This window comes from Canis lupus, chromosome 2 (assembly GCF_003254725.2).
Source record: "Canis lupus dingo isolate Sandy chromosome 2, ASM325472v2, whole genome shotgun sequence".
Lineage (NCBI taxonomy): Eukaryota > Metazoa > Chordata > Mammalia > Carnivora > Canidae > Canis > Canis lupus.
The window spans coordinates 56037119-56053056 of record NC_064244.1 but is presented as its reverse complement, the minus strand read 5'-3'; the positions used below and the strand labels follow the sequence as shown (position 1 = coordinate 56053056).

General features: G+C 45.6%; 1 protein-coding gene across 5 annotated transcripts in view; it reads left to right on the top strand.

The window, feature by feature from the left end:
- The first annotated feature begins 11462 nt into the window (after nucleotides 1-11462).
- The window catches only part of FAM169A (family with sequence similarity 169 member A), a 63770-nt gene continuing 59294 nt past the window's right edge, over nucleotides 11463-15938 (top strand). Inside the window, exon 1 of one of the 5 annotated variants that reach the window (XM_049097974.1) lies at nucleotides 11463-11484. The gene's annotated coding sequence lies outside the window, so the exon portion shown is untranslated. Of the gene's footprint in view, nucleotides 11485-13001; nucleotides 13142-13991; nucleotides 14431-15938 lie in introns of those variants that run through there. The other 4 variants (XM_025446947.3, XM_025446945.3, XM_025446948.3 and 1 more) reach the window with 4 other exon arrangements.

Sequence of the window (15938 nt, the reverse complement as noted above, 5' to 3'; positions counted from 1 at the left end):
CATAATCTCAGGGTCATGAGATTGAGCCCTGGGTCAGGTTCTGAGCTCAGGATGGAGTCTGCTCGAAATTTTCTCTCCTCCCTTTGCCCATTGCCCTGCTTGTGGAGGCCGAGGAAATTAAGGCCATTCCACCTGAAGTTCAGGGTTAGCCCAAGTACAGCCATCCCAGACCCCTGGGAATAAGAGCTGACCTTTACCTTACTGCAGTTAAGCCCCATGTTAGAATGAGAACAGAGCTCAAGCCAGTGGCAGGAAGCCCCATATCAGAATGAGAACAGAGCTTAATGCCCTTGAAAGCCCCATATCAGAATGTAAACAGAACTTGAGAAATTCCTCCCCCCCTTCTGGAGGTCCCCCCTTGGGGTCCAAGTCCCTGCACTTGGACCCAAGCTGGAGCTTGTTAATAAACCCTTGTGTGTTTGCATCGGTGTCGGCTCCTTGGTGGTTTCTCAGATACGTAATCTTGGGCACAACACTGCTCTGTGCACTCTTTCTCTTTCTCAAAAATAAATAAATACATAAATCTTTTTAAAGAATAATAAAAATAAAAAATAAAATAAGGATTCTTTGGTCCCATCGATACAGGGGAGCTTGGTTATTGTCTCACGCAGTTGAAGAATGAGTTTCATGGACAAAGAAGGGTGAGTAAAGGGATACAAGTTTATTAAGCAAAGAGACAGAGAAAGCTGTCAGAAGTGAGAGAGGTCCCAACAGGGTTGCCCCTGAGGGCTTGTACGGTTGGGCTTTTATTGAAAGCCAACCAGGGAACTTAAATCCTTTTAACCCATCTGTGGATATCAGCGTGGAGTAAGGAATAGTGATAATATCTTTAATGGCTACTTCTTCTTTGGGGTCAGGTTATTCTTTGTTGGTCTCAGATGACTGTCATAAAAAAGGCACCCTCCCTGCCCACACCTAGGGCAGGGTAGCCTGGCTTGTTCCCTTATCTCTGGGTTCCTCACAGCTCAGCATTTTTTGAATTTTTGTGAGCTCGATTTCATGGCCCCTACCTAGCCCTGGCTAGCCCCCTTTGTCCCTAACTCACCATTCTGGATCTCCTGGATTGAAATCTTTAGGGAAGAGACTCAGAACTCTGCATTTTTAGCACGGAAGCTGGAAAAGCTTGGCAGCAGGGAGCGAAGGAGGAGGCCTGCGCCACTCCAAAGGCCTAGTCCACCCCATCCCCCACCCGGCTCTACTCATTTCCACTGTAGCTTTTCAACCCTGGGCCAGGCAGAAAAATTGAGAGACATTGTGTATTGTTTCAGACTTGATGTGGGGGAAGCAGAAGACCTTCGAAGCCTCGGCAGGCAGGCAGGCAGGACGTGCCTTTTGCTGTTGGATGTGTCTTTGGGTTGAAAGTACTCTTCTATTTTGCTCCTTTCCAATATAAAGCAATTCGGGTGTTTTGCTTGTATTTTTTATCCCCCTCTAATCATCCTAGTTGAGCTAGAGTATTCAGAGTTTCATAGGTTTTTGTTGGTTTGATTTTGGGTTTTGAAGTTGCAGTAAAGGATTCTTTGCTTTATGTTTTCCTTAATTACAATATCTACGGCTTCCATATGTAAATCATTATGTGGAAAGCATTTTCCGTCCTAGCATTATCTGCAGGACAGAATTTAGTTGTTAATGGAGTCCCTTGTGCAGGTAGCTGACGTGAAGAAAGCTAATTAATAATGTTGCCACTTTCTACTTTGCAATATTTTTCTAAATCAGTAAAGGAAGCTGGTGGTGGGGGTGTTGAACAGGTGGGTGGGGAGGTGAATGGGGGTGGGGGTGAGATTATAATTCCTGTATCTTTAGCAAACACAAGTGTAAGTACTATATACTGTTTAGTTAGTTAAGTAGAGTGTTTGCATAACAATGTTCTCGGAGTGTGGAATATGCCACAATACCCAAAATAATATGCTAGAAATTTACTTTCATTAAAAACATTCCAATTTATGGATAAAACAAATTGACTCTGGTAGGGCAGTGGGTGAGAATTAAAAGTACAGGAACTCATTTATTTATTTTTTATTTTTTAAAGATTTATTTATTTATTTATTTATTTATTTATTTATTTATTTATGAGAGAGAGAGAGAGGCAGAGACACAGGAGGAGGGAGAAGCAGGCTCCATGCCGGGAACCCGACGTGGGACTCGATCCCGGGACTCCAGGATCGCGCACTGGGCCAAAGGCAGGCGCCAAACCGCTGAGCCACCCAGGGATCCCCCTCATTTATTTTTTATTTATTTATTATTATTTTTTAAAGATTTTATTTATTTATTCATAGAGACACAGAGAGAGAGGCAGAGACACAGGCAGAGGGAGAAGCAGGCTCCATGCAGAGAGCCTGACGTGGGACTCGATCCAGTGTCTCCAGGATCACGCCCTGGGCTGCAGGCGGTGCTAAACCGCTGAGCCACCTGGGCTGCCCCCTCATTTATTTTTTTAAGATAGCATTGGGATTTTTTTAATAAAGATTTTATTTAATTATATAAGAGAGAAAGAGAGAATGAAGGGGTAGTAGAGGAAGTGACAGAGGGGGAAGCAGACTTCCTGCTGAGCAGGGAGCCCAATGTGGGACTCAATCCCAGGGATCACGACCCGAGCCAAATGCAGAGGCTTAATGGACTGATCCAAACTCTAGGCAAGAATGACCGCATCCAGACCCCTACAGTAGGAGAACTGAGCAAACTATAGCATGGCTTCTAGCAGCCCAGAGCCCTGGAATGATCTGATCCTGCTTAAGTTTCTGTCTGGAACAGCTCATGGCTGCCAAGAGAATTACTATTTGCTCAACCACTGAGCCACACAGGTGTCCCCGTGCTATACATTTCTTAACAAGAAAAAACATTAAATTTTTAATTATAAAAGGATTTTTATGTTCATCATGCAAAATGATAAAAATAACCACAAAATATAAATCACCTATCCAGTGTTCCCACTACCCTGCTTTGCCTCTTTCTAATCCATTTTCCAACTTTTGCCTCTTTCTAATCCATTTTCTAACTTCTATTAACTTTTCAATATATATATCCTTATGATCTATATATTCTCTGAATATATTTGTATGATTAGCATAATTCTAAAAGCAAAAGTAGTACTGTGCTTTTTAAACAGATGTCTTTTCCACTTAATATTTTCCGATATTGGGGGATCCCTGGGTGGCTCAGTGGTTTAGCTCCTGCCTTTGGCCCAGGGTGTGATCCTGGAGTCCCTGGATGGAGTCCTGCGTCAGGCTCCCGGCATGGAGCCTGCTTCTCCCTCTGCCTGTGTCTCTGTCTCTCTCTATCATGAATAAATAAATAAAATATTAAAAAAATATTTTCCGATATTATTAAACATTGTTTAGAAATGCAATTTTAGGGGCTCCTGGATGGCTCAGTGGTTGAGTGTTTGCCTTTGGCTCAGGTTGTGATCCCGGGGCCTGGGATCGAGTTCCACATCGGGTTCCCCCGCAGGGAGCCTGCTTCTCCTTCTGTCTGTGTCTCTGCCTCTCTCTCTCTGTATCTCTCATGAATAAATATATAAAATCTTTTAAAAAATGCAATTTTAAAATGATACAAGATTCTACAGTTGCTATACTGGATGTGCCATCATTTATTTAGCAACTTCTTGGTGGACTTTCCAGCCCTTTACCCACCAGCAATGTTTCCCTATCACAAACAATATTGAAATAGTTGTATAGGCAAATCATTGTGTTTATCCTTAATTAGTTCCTTTGGATAAATTCTGAAGGGTGCATTTACCTTTACTGAACACGCAGCTCCCACAATCTCCCTTTCCTCTCTGGTCACATTTCGGCTTCCCTTGCAAGATCTTCTTATGAAGATTTAGATCTTCAAAATCTAGATCCTGGGGGGTGGGAGTGAATGGGTGACGGGCACTGGGGGTTATTCTGTATGTTGGTAAATTGAACACCAATAAAAAATAAATTAAAAAAAAATCTAGATCCTATTTGATTTTGACTGGGCATTTTAGGAAGCAGCACCATCATCCACCCAATGCTTCAAGCCAAAAACCTTGTGGTCTTACCTGTCTTCTCTAGTACATTGCACATTTTGCCAAGTCCTGTTCACTCTGCTTCTTACCTTTGAGTGTGAGAATTCATTTACTTCTCTTCATCTTCACTATGACCTTTAGACCAGATTGTCATCAGTCTGTATCAGTTCCATAACTGGCTTAACTCCAGTCTTATTTTCTTAGATTCAATTTCCACATTGCAGCCTGAGAATATTTGCTAACATGCAAGTGTAGTCATGTGACTCTGAAATTTAAACTCCTAAAATGGCTCTCCCATTGCTTTTGGGATTGAGTCCATACTCCTTATCATGGCTGACCAGGACTTTTTAAAAGAATAACCTCATTTCTTGACACTCTGCACTTTGCTAAAAGCCTTGGTTGTCTTTTCAGTTCTGCCAGAAACCGTTATTCTACACACCATATCTACATTTCTTGTTGGCTTTGCCCATCCCCTTCATCATATTACCACATCACAGAGTCCATCTAGCACAATGCCTGACATAATAGATGTTTTATTTTTTGTAAAGATTTTATTTATTTGTGAGAGACCCACATAGAGAGAGAGAGAGGCAAAGACACAGGCAGAGGGAGAAGCAGGCTCCATGCAGGGAGCCGGACGTGGGACTCGATCCCGGGTCTCCAGGATTACACCCCGGGCTGAAGGCAGCACTAAACCGCTGAGCCACCTGGGCTACCCATAATAAACGTTTTATTTTTTTTTTTTATTTTTATTTTTTAAAGATTTTATTTATTTATTCATGATAGTCACACAGAGAGAGAGAGAGAGAGGCAGAGACATAGGCAGAGGGAGAAGCAGGCTCCATGCAGGGAGCCCGATGTGGGATTCGATCCTGGGTCTCCAGGATCGCACCCTGGGCCAAAGGCAGGCGCCAAACCGCTGCGCCACCCAGGGATCCCCATAATAAACGTTTTAAAAGACATGTGTTGAATTAATAGGTGTATAAATACTGGGTGAGAGGATGTTAATACAAATATTTTCTAGAAGGTAGATATATATTAGTTGAGAAGAGGTATAGTTAAGTCTATAGTCTCATGCCTAAGTCTAGAGTAATTCAGAGCAATGGGCAAATTCCTGCTTTACACTGGGGGTCAATTACCTGCTCCAGCATCTTTGGTCAGTTTCTGTGCCTCTCTAAACTTGTTTCCTCATCTCCGGAATGAAGATATAGTGTCTACTTCAAATAGCGTGAGAATTAAGGAAGACAACAAAGGTCAGATATTCAGTACTGCAGGGGAAGAAAGCTTTTCTTCCATTCTAATTTCTTTGGTTGGTCTAATAATTAAGTTATGAGACAGGTGCTCCTGGTTGGCTCAATTGGTGGAGCATGAGACTATTGATCTTGGGGTCATGAGTTCTAGGCCCAAATTGGGGGTAGAGATAACTAAAAAAAAAAATAAATAAAAAAAAATAAATAAAAAATAAATAAAAATAAAAAAATAAATAAACTATCATGGGACAGATTAACAGGAGAAAATCTTAATTAAAACTTACAGGAGGGATCCCTGGGTGGCGCAGTGGTTTGGTGCCTGCCTTTGGCCTAGGGCGCGATCCTGGAGACCCGGGATCGAATCCCACGTCGGGCTCCCGGTGCATGGAGCCTGCTTCTCCCTCTGCCTGTGTCTCTGCCTCTCTCTCTCTCTCTGTGTGACTATCATAAATAAAAAACAAAACAAAACAAAACAAAAAAAACGTACAGGAGCCCGATTAAGACCTGAGAGTCTCTCCAAAAATCAGGCATTTGAGGTTCACATGCTATCCTGAACTAAAGAGAGGGTAAGGATCTGGGATTTCAAAGGGGAGAAAGATAGTAAGAGCAAATACTTGGTAAACAAATGTTTGCCATGCCATGAAGAGAAGTCTTTCTTATGTTAAAAAAAATTATCTTTGTTATAGCTCTCTTCCTGGTACAGCCTTTCTCAATTTTTTTTTTTTTTTAAATATTTTATTTGGGAGGGAGCAGAGGGAGAGGGAGAAGCAGACTCCCTACTGAGCAGGGAGCCCAATGCAGGGCTTGATCCCAGGACCCTGAGATCATGACCTGAGCCAAAGGCAGACACTTAACCAACTGAGCCATCTAGGTGCCCTTTATCTGAATTTCTTTAGATCAGTTAAAGGGGCAGTAAAAAGTTCTTTTTGAGTTTGTTGGGCCTCAATTATCTTTAGCTCCAAATAATCTGCATGCCAAAGTGGCATATTCTGGAATGGCAGGCTCTGAACCCCATCAGTACAGTATCTGGGAAAGAAGTGTTCAATAAATATAATCCAACAATAATGACAATGGAGATTATGATGCATTGCTTCCAGATGGGTGTTCCATTTTGCATGCCATCCTATTATAGCATTTAGCTATTTCAATAAGCCTTCCCAGTTGCTATTAGCAATTAAAAATATTTCCTCTTACTGCCTGCAATAAGATAGGCAAACATTTTGCATTTCTTTAATTAATATCTATTATTAGATATTTGTTACAGTATTTATACATTTTGGCCTTCTTTAAAAACAAAAATGCTTCAAGGGTGCCTGCCTGGCTCAGTTGGAGGAACATGTGATTCTTGATCTCGGGGTCATGAGTTCGAGCCCAACATTTGATGCAGAAATTACTAAAGGAAATAAACTTAAAAAAAAAAAGTTTGAAAGAAGTGCTTCAGGGCCGCCTGGGTGGCTCAGATGGTTAACCATATGCCTTGGGTTCAGGTCATGATCCCAGGGTCCTGGGAGGAAGCTCCTCATCAGGCTCCCTACTCAGCGGGGTGTCTGCCTCTCCCTCTCTCTCTGCTCACCCCCATTCTCTCTCTTTCTCTATTAAATAAATTTAAAAAATCTTTTTAAAAAAGTGCTTCAGTGACATCTTCATAAGCATAACTTTTTTCTTCTTCCTAAGGTTTCCTTCAGATAGGTTTCTAGTAGTATTAGTAGTAGTATTATGGGAACACATTCATATTTTTGACACTTTTGATATGTATCACCAGGTTGCTTTCTATAAAGTACAAACTACATAATCTAATTTTAGGAGCCCTCTCTAAATCCTGATTCTTCTACTTTTTTTTTTTTTTTTTAAGATTTTATTTATTCATGAGAGACACACACACAAAGAGAGAGAGAGAGAGAGAGAGAGAGAGAGGCAGAGACACAGGCAGAGGGAGAAGCAGGCTCCATGCAGGGAGCCCAATGTGGGACTCGATCCAAGGACTCCAGGATCACTTCCTGGGCCCAAGGCAGGCACTAAACCACAGAGCCACCCAGGGATCCCTTCTACTTGTTTTTAGTTAAAAACAAAAAACATAATTTTGCTTTCCTGTGTTTTATGTATATGGTGTGGTGATCAGTTTGGCCACCACCTTGTTTCTAGATGACTATAGCCATTTATCCTTTCCCGTGGTGATATTAGAGACTTCCTGAGGTCATGTGTGAAATGTGTTAAAATCAAATACACTATATAGGATTAAATATAACGGGCACTTGGGTGGCTCAGTTGGTTGAGTGTCGGACTCTTGATTTCGGCTCATGTCATGATGCTGGTGTCATGAGATCAAGGCCAGTGTCAGGCTCCATGCTGCCTGTTTCAGATTCTCTCTTCCCCTCCCACATCTCTAGAAAAATTAATGAAAAAATAAGAGATTCTTTTTACAGTCAAAAATTATCCCCCCCCCACTAACTATTAGGTAGGTAAGTGACAGAGAGCACTGATATCTGCAAAAAATTCAGTTACTTAATACAGCAGCAAAATCAAAGAATAATGACTATATAGTATATACACTAGAGAAGACTGTTTATTTTTATTTTATTTTTAGATCTATCATGGAGGTAGTGTTTGACTTTTAGTTAGGATCGCATTTGTTGGCAAGTAACAGAGAAGAGTTGGAGGTAGGCAGTGTGTGTAATTGGTGTGGCAGCTCCATAAAGTCATCATTGTCCCTGGTTCCTATCTCTTGGTTCTGGGATAGTTACATATGGGTTTCATTCCCATGGTCAGTCAGCTCATGGCTTCAAGGTGGTCAGTTCATGGTTTCAAGGTGGCTACTCTGATCCCAGACTTAAGTCCTCCTTTCAAGCAGGAAGAAGAAAAAAGTACAAATGGCAAAAGGCAAAGGGGTATCTGAATCTTTCTTTCTTTTTTTTTTTTTATCAGAAAAGCAGCTTTCTTGGAAGCCATTCCTAATGATTTTTTGCTTACATTCCATTGCCCAAAAATGATCATATAGCCATCTTAGTTGCAAGAGGAGTCTGGAGAGGAAAATAGTTTTAGTTGGGCACATTGTCACCTGAATAACATTGAGTTGGTTGGAGAAAAGGGGGGAACAAATATTGACCTAGGCAATTGTATAGTATCTGCCACAGATGCAAATATGTATGTATGTAGTTTTTCATTACTAACTTGAAAAATCCCATGTTATTTCTCTTAAACTCAAACTAAACTTACCAAATACTTACTCTGTGATTAAACATCTATTTCATATTAGACCAAACCGAATCAGAAGAAACAAGTGTAACTGGGCTTCTCAAACCTGATATTTCTCTTGTTCTTCAGGTTCTTTTTACCTTTTCCCCACCCATGGTGCATAGTATCACTCAGGAATTTTAAATCTGTGGATAAATGTAGTGCCTGACACAGAAAACCCTATCAAACTGCTGCATTAAATCCTGAAATCATTCCTGTGACATATTTTAGGTACCAGGGAAATAAACAGGACATTCTAGGAAATGGGAGTCCCTTTTCTTCTAGCTCAAGGAGGAAAGGTTGCTTTTTCATTTCTCCTTTGCCATGGCTGACATTATTAGCTAACTAATTAACTAATTGGTTAATATTCTAGATCTGGAAGTCCCTGGGCTGCCTCAGTTATTAAAAGCTTCTCACTGTGATTTTATGAATTTCAAATACATGTATTCCACATATTAGATCCTAAATTCTACCCATTTAAAGCTAATAGAGGGTCAAAGATGGTAACAAATCTCTTCTGGGGAATCGTGTTTCTTCCATACACTAAATAAATATAAGTAAAACTTATAATTGTGCTCTAGAACCTGAAAAAAACTTAGATCTAGGAAATAACTGAAACATGAAGTATTTGGTATGTTTGAGTATTTGGTATGTTTTAGGGATTCAAAAGCAAAATCCAATCATATGGCATAGGATTTTGTACACATAAAAGAGATAACATTAGCATGTACTTCAAAGGATGATTATGAGTTAATTTCCACAAAGAAGCTAGTAGAGCACCTTGCCATTTGTTAGCAGTCCAAAACATTAGCCATTATTTTAGCAATTAGAAATTCCTCTTTTCCACTGCAATTTAAGGGCTCTTCTCTGGGTCATTTGTGTCAGCAAACTCCAAAATCCAGTTGTGGCAAGCTTCTCTTAACATGGTTCCACTCTCTTTTTAACATATACTAAAAATGAAATGGAAACTCTTACTGTGTTTCCTTCTGCTTATAACTTTTTTTTTAATTTTAAAAAATATTTTATTTATTCATGACAGATACAGAAAGAGAGAGCGAGGCAGAGACACAGGCAGAGGGAGAAGCAGGCTCCATGCAGGGAGTCCGACGCGGGACTCAATCCTGGGTCTCCAGGATCTCGCCATGGGCCGAAGGCGGTGCTAAACTGCTGCGCCACCCAGGCTGCCCTCCTTCTGCTTATAACTTTTTTTTTCTTTCATCGAAAATTTCCATGCAGATTTTATTTTATTTTTATTTTTTAAATTTGTTTTTTATTGGTGTTCAATTTACCAACATACAGAATAACCCCCAGTGCCCGTCACCCATTTACTCCTACCCCCCAACCCTCCTCCCCTTCTACCACCCCTAGTTCATTTCCCAGAGTTAGGAGTCTTTACGTTCTGTCTCCCTTTCTGATATTTCCCACACATTTCTTTTCCCTTCCCTTATATTCCCTTTCACTATTATTTATATTCCCCAAATGAATGAGAACATATAATGTTTGTCCTTCTTTGATTGACTTATTTCACTCAGCATAATACCCTCCAGTTCCATCCACCTTAAAGCAAATGGTGGGTATTTGTCATTTCTAATAGCTGAGTAATATTCCATTGTATACATAAACCACATCTTCTTTATCCACTCCTCTTTCGATGGACACCGAGGCTCCTTCCACAGCTTGGCTATTGTGGCCATTGCTGCTATAAACATCGGGGTGCAGGTGTCCCTGCGCTTCATTGCATCTGTATCTTTGGGGTAAATCCCCAACAGTGCAATTGCTGGGTCGTAGGGCAGGTCTATTTTTAACTCTTTGAGGAACCTCCACATAGTTTTCCAGAGTGGCTGCACCAGTTCACATTCCCACCAATAGTGTAAGAGGGTTCCCTTTTCTCCGCATCCTCTCCAACATTTGTGGTTTCCTGCCTTGTTAATTTTCCCCATTCTCACTGGTGTGAGGTGCTATCTCATTGTGGTTTTGATTTGTATTTCCCTGATGGCAAGTGATGCAGAGCATTTTCTCATGTGCATGTTGGCCATGTCTATGTCTTCCTCTGTGAGATTTCTCTTCATGTCTTTTGCCCATTTCATGATTGGATTGTTTGTTTCTTTGGTGTTGAGTTTAATAAGTTCTTTATAGATCTTGGAAACTAGCCCTTTATCTAATGTGTCATTTGCAAATATCTTCTCCCATTCTGTAGGTTGTCTTTTAGTTTTGTTGAGTGTATCCTTTGCTGTGCAAAAGCTTCTTATCTTGATGAAGTCCCAATAGTTCATTTTTGCTTTTGTTTCTTTTGCCTTCTGGCTGTATCTTGCAAGAAGTTACTGTGGCTGAGTTCAAAAAGGGTGTTGCCTGTATTCTTCTCTAGGATTTTTTTTTTTTTTTAATTTACTATAGGCACGCAGTGAGAGAGAGAGAGAGGCAGAGACACAGGCAGAGGGAGAAGCAGGCTCCATGCACTGGGAGCCCGACGTGGGATTTGATCCCGGGTCTCCAGGATCGCGCCCTGGGCCAAAGGCAGGCGCCAAACCGCTGCGCCACCCAGGGATCCCTTCTCTAGGATTTTGATGGAATCTTGTCTCACAAGATTCTGCTTATAACTTAACAAAATAACAATTAAAGGAAGCATGTATAACAACAAAAGCCAAGACGATAATCGTTTTACATTCCACAAAAGTTTTTGGACAAAAGCCTCAAACCTATTTCAAAATGTTTTGGTAGTGGCTTAAAGCATGTACTATGATAAAGACTTACTATTTGGGATCCCTGGGTGGCGCAGCAGTTTAGCGCTTGGCTTTGGCCCAGGGCGCGATCCTGGAGACCCGGGATTGAATCCCATGTCGCTTCCCGGTACATGGAGCCTGCTTCTCCCTCTGCCTCTCTCTCTGTGTGTGACTATCACAAAAAAAAAAAAAAAAAAAAAAGACTATTTTTTAGTTCTTTGCCCACTAAGGGCTCAATGGATCCTCAAGAGTATAGGTAAACGGACAAGCAAGATTTAATGAATTTCTGCCAGAGGTAAGTAAATGGGTTTTTTTTTTTTTTTTTAATTCCTTAAACACTCAAGGCCACATGATGTTGCAAGTAAAGAGAATGCAGTCCCAGTGTCCTCATGGGACACTCCTCACCTAAGAGGAGGCAGCATCTCTTCAGTGGGTCTCAGAAGGTAGCATCCTTGCCACAGGAAGAGCTGGGTTTTGCTGCCTGGATGGGGCTGGGGGGGCGCCGCTGTGATTCCAAGCAGTGGCCAGACATTTGGGAGACCCGCTTCCCAGGCACGAGCACCCCCTGACTAAAAGTAGGGCTAAAAGTCAGACAAGACCATGCATTTCAAACATTACAAACAGGTTGCTCTGGCTAGTTTAGCATTGAGGCCTAAGGTTTCAACAACTGCAGCCTCTGGTAGCAAAAAAAAAAAGAAAAAAAGAAAGGTCTTCCCAAAGCGGCAATTGTTTGGGTTTACCGTGGGGATTCCTACCTACATACAACTCCAGAAATACAAATTTCTAAGTTTTATGAGTTCATTCAACATTTGCTCTGTGTAAAACCCAGCTATATTCAAAATTCCTGCTCAATTAGGTCTAGTTTTTTAAGGTCTAGGACAAATGGTAAATGTCTGGTGTGTAACATTTAAGATTTCTGCTAAATATTATAAATGAAACATGGTTGATGTGAGGTTGTTTCTTAAAAGCAACTGGAGGCAGAAAAACCTATTTGATTACAAAAAAAAAATCCGAGTCTAATAGGTCTCTATCGACAAGTATCCTTTGAAGTATTTATTGAAAGGATAAATAGAAAAAAAAATGAAAGGATAAATAGCGATCAATAGTTTGATCACTATTAAATTTGTGAAAGATTGGTGTTGTGATTGCTAAGTATTTGCAAGCCGAGCAAGAAATCATTTCAAACCTCCTGGATGCGCGGAAAACAACGCCCCGGCTCCTGGACGGTGAGTTTATTTTCCAGAATTTACGTAAAAGGAAATCTTAGAATTCCCTGCACACTCCATCCTCACATTTCTCAAACGCACCTGAGCCGCGGCAAGCGCCACCTTCGCGGAACCCGCCATTCTTCACATCCCGGAGAGCGCATCTTTGTTCCGAGCGGGGGAAGCGAGCGAAGGGGCTCGGCGGGAGTGGGGCGCGGGGTCGGGCCGGCCGGGGGGCAGGGGGTCCCGGCGGGCGCAGCCCCTCCGCCCAGGCCCCGGCGCGTCCACACGGCCCAGGCCGCTGGAGCGTGGCGGTCACAGCCGCGGGCGCGCTGACGGCCGGGGGGGCGGGGGGGAGCGCGCACCTGCCCGCGGCCGCCCGAGCCGGGGGGGGGGGGGGGGGGGCGGGGGGAGGGCGGCGTCCCCGGCGCGGGGGGGCGGCGCGGCGCGGGCGGGGGGATTCGCGGTGGGCGCGGGCGCGGCGCGGCGCGAGGGCTGAGGCGCGGCGGCGCGAGTGCGTCACGCCGGCGGAGGGCACGGTGGGCTGCGGCCGAGCCGCCGACGAGCAGCCGGGCGGCCCGGGCCCCGGGGACCGAGGCGGCCGCACCCGCCTGGCAGCCGCGAGCGGCGCGGCCCGGACCCGCCGGGGGTCGCCCCCCCGCCCGCCGCGCCCGCCGCGCCCGCTCCATTCATTCCCGTGGCCCCGCCTCCTCGCCCGGCGCCGGCGGCTGCGGAGGCCCGTCCGAGGTGAGTGCGCGGCCCGCCCGCGCGGGGTCTGGGCTGAGGCCGCGGCCGCCGCGCCCGACCCCGCGCCCCCCGCCCCGCCGGCGACGACGCGGGCCTCCCGGAGGCCGAGGCCGCGGCCCCCCCCCGCCCTCCTCCCCGCGGGCGCGCGTCCAGCTGCCGGCGGCCGGCCGGGCCCCCCGAGGGGCGTGCGGCGCTCCCCAGGTGCGCGGCCTCCGCGTCGGCGCCACCATTTTGTGTGAGGGGCCGCGGCGTCGTCCTCGGGGCCGGGATCGCGCGCGCCCGCCCGCGCTCGCCGCCGCCCGGCCTGGGTGCAGCGCCGCCCGGGGAGCGGCCCCGAGACGCTGGGGCTGAGGGGGCTGAGGGGGCTGAGGCGCGCGGGGGCCCGGGGATGCTCGGACCGCGTCCCTCACCTCCGCCTCCGGGGCCGCGCGGGTGCTGAGGGGGACCCCGGCGACGCTGGGACCGCGTCCCTCCCCTCGCCTCCCGGCGCGGCCACCGCGAAGGTGCTGCCCTGGAACGCGCGCCCCCCCCCCCCCCCCCCGGGTCTGACCCCGCGCGGCCCGCTGTGCGGAGGCCTGCGCCCCGGGAGCCCGGGAGCCGGGGGGCGGGGAGCGGGGAGCGGGGCCTGGAGCCGGCGCGCTACGCCTCAGGGACCCGCGCTACAGCGGCAGGGACGGTGGCGCATCCTGCTCCCTCGTCGGTCCCGGAGGCCGCTGTGGCTCCGGGAGGCGTCCACCTGCTGCAGGCCCCCTTCCCCCTTCGACGACCCCGTGCCCCCGCGGGACGACCTGGGAGGGGGCCGGGCCGCCGAAGCGGGCCCTCGAAGCCTGCGGAAGGGACATTTGTAACTGAGAATCACAGCTGCCACAGTTTGTCATTTTCAGGGTTGTTGAGGATCTGGTAATTCCTGTTTTGATGTATCTTCTCGAAACTGTGGCGAAGCGCCTGGTGGATTGAGTGGGCGCCGTTTGCAGCTTACGCGGCGTCGCGGGCTTAGAACCTGGCCCGGTGGTGTTGCATAAGACACACGCTCGGCCTCGGCTGGGCCTCGGAGGGAACTCACCAGGATGGGTCTGGCTTTGAGGTTCCACGGATCGTGTGTTTACGTAGGTGGCCTGGTTGCACCCGAGGTGTGCGGGCTCTGTCTGCAAACCACAGGAGGAAAGATTTTTGGTGCCTCACACGGACCAGATTAACTTCCTGTGTTGAGGGGAGGACAGGGCGTGGAATAGTCAGGGGAGCCCGGGAACGGCCCTTTATGATAAGCCTTACAGCATCAGTCTTGCAGGGTAAGTTTGCGGGTGGCCTAGCAGCCTCCTCTCTTTGAATTTATTTATTTATTTTAAGATTTTATTTATTTATTCATGAGAGACACACACACACACACACAGAGGCAGAGACACAGGCAGAGGGAGCCCGATGTGGGACTCGATCCCCGGTCTCCAGGATCACGCCCCGGGCTGCAGGCGGCGGCTAAACCCGCTGCGCCACCGGGGCTGCCCCTCTCTTTGAATTTATGATGAAGATTGGTTTAGGGAAATTAGAATATAAGTAGCAATATGAGCCTGCTGCACGAGTGATTGTAATGGCCTAAGATGCTTCACCTGTGGATTTAAGGTTGTGAAAGGTTTCAAATTAGTCTGACTTGACAGTAGTCCGGAATCGTATTAGAATCATTACAGGTGGTATCCTTTTCTAGTAAAGGTACAGTAAAGGGCACAACTCTGATTCGGATAAAACACAGTGTTTTATAATAAGAGTAAAATTTGTCACTCTTAAGAAATTGCTCTAAACAGAAATGTCCTGCCTCTCATTAGTGACACGTTCTAGGAGAAGAATCACGGAGGTGAAAGAGACCTTGGAGAGATGAGCCTTGTTGTAGGGAACTTGAGCAAAAGTACAGATTGTCTGCAAGGGGTTGGCGCTATTTTAGGTCCGCGGGGAATAAGATTGATCCTCCCGGCAAGTTCAGCTCCGAGCTACAGTTCTGACACCTTTACATTGATTCTGTTAATACACAGTTTATAGAGGTTCACTAAATTGGTACTATAGTATTTTATTAACTCCGGCTTGGATTAATGTGGTTTGTGATTTTGAGCATCATGTTACCAGTGTTTGGGAAATTGAGAAGGAAAAAAAAATCCTCTTAATGTTTTTTTTCCATTAGCTCCTATTCCTCCTCCCCCCTTTTTAATTTTAAGGTTTCTTTGGTGGGGTGGTGGGGAGAGCATGGGTGTGGGGAGGGGCAGAGGGAAAGGGACAAGGAGTGTGGAGCCTACCACGGGGCTGGATCTCAGGAACCCTGAGATCATGACTTAAGCTGAGGCCAGATGCTTAACCAACTGAGCCACCCAGGTGCCTGGTGGCCTAGGAGGAGAAATATGGAGGTGAAAGGGAGCTTAGCTTGGACCTGGAGAGGAGATGAGTCTTGTTTTAGGGAACTTTTACTTAGGGAGAGGGAGGAGTTAGGGGAGGGAAAGAGGGAAGGAGAATCTGAAGCCGACTCCCTGCTGAATGGGGAGCCTGTGGTGGGTTCATCTCACCCCTGATCTTGAGATGTGATCTGAGCCAAAATCAAGAGTCTTTCACTCAGCCTACTGGTGCTAACTGTTTTAAAACCTTACGTGTGTTATGTTATGTGCCTAAAAATGCACAGAGATTTACTTTTTAAAGGTAATTAGAATATAAGAGGATTGAATATTCAGGCAGAGGTTCCAAAGGATTTAAAAAGGATTCTGTAGAAAGGATTATTGGTTGAACAGGAAATGAAACAAAACTTTCATGTTTCTTCTCGTTT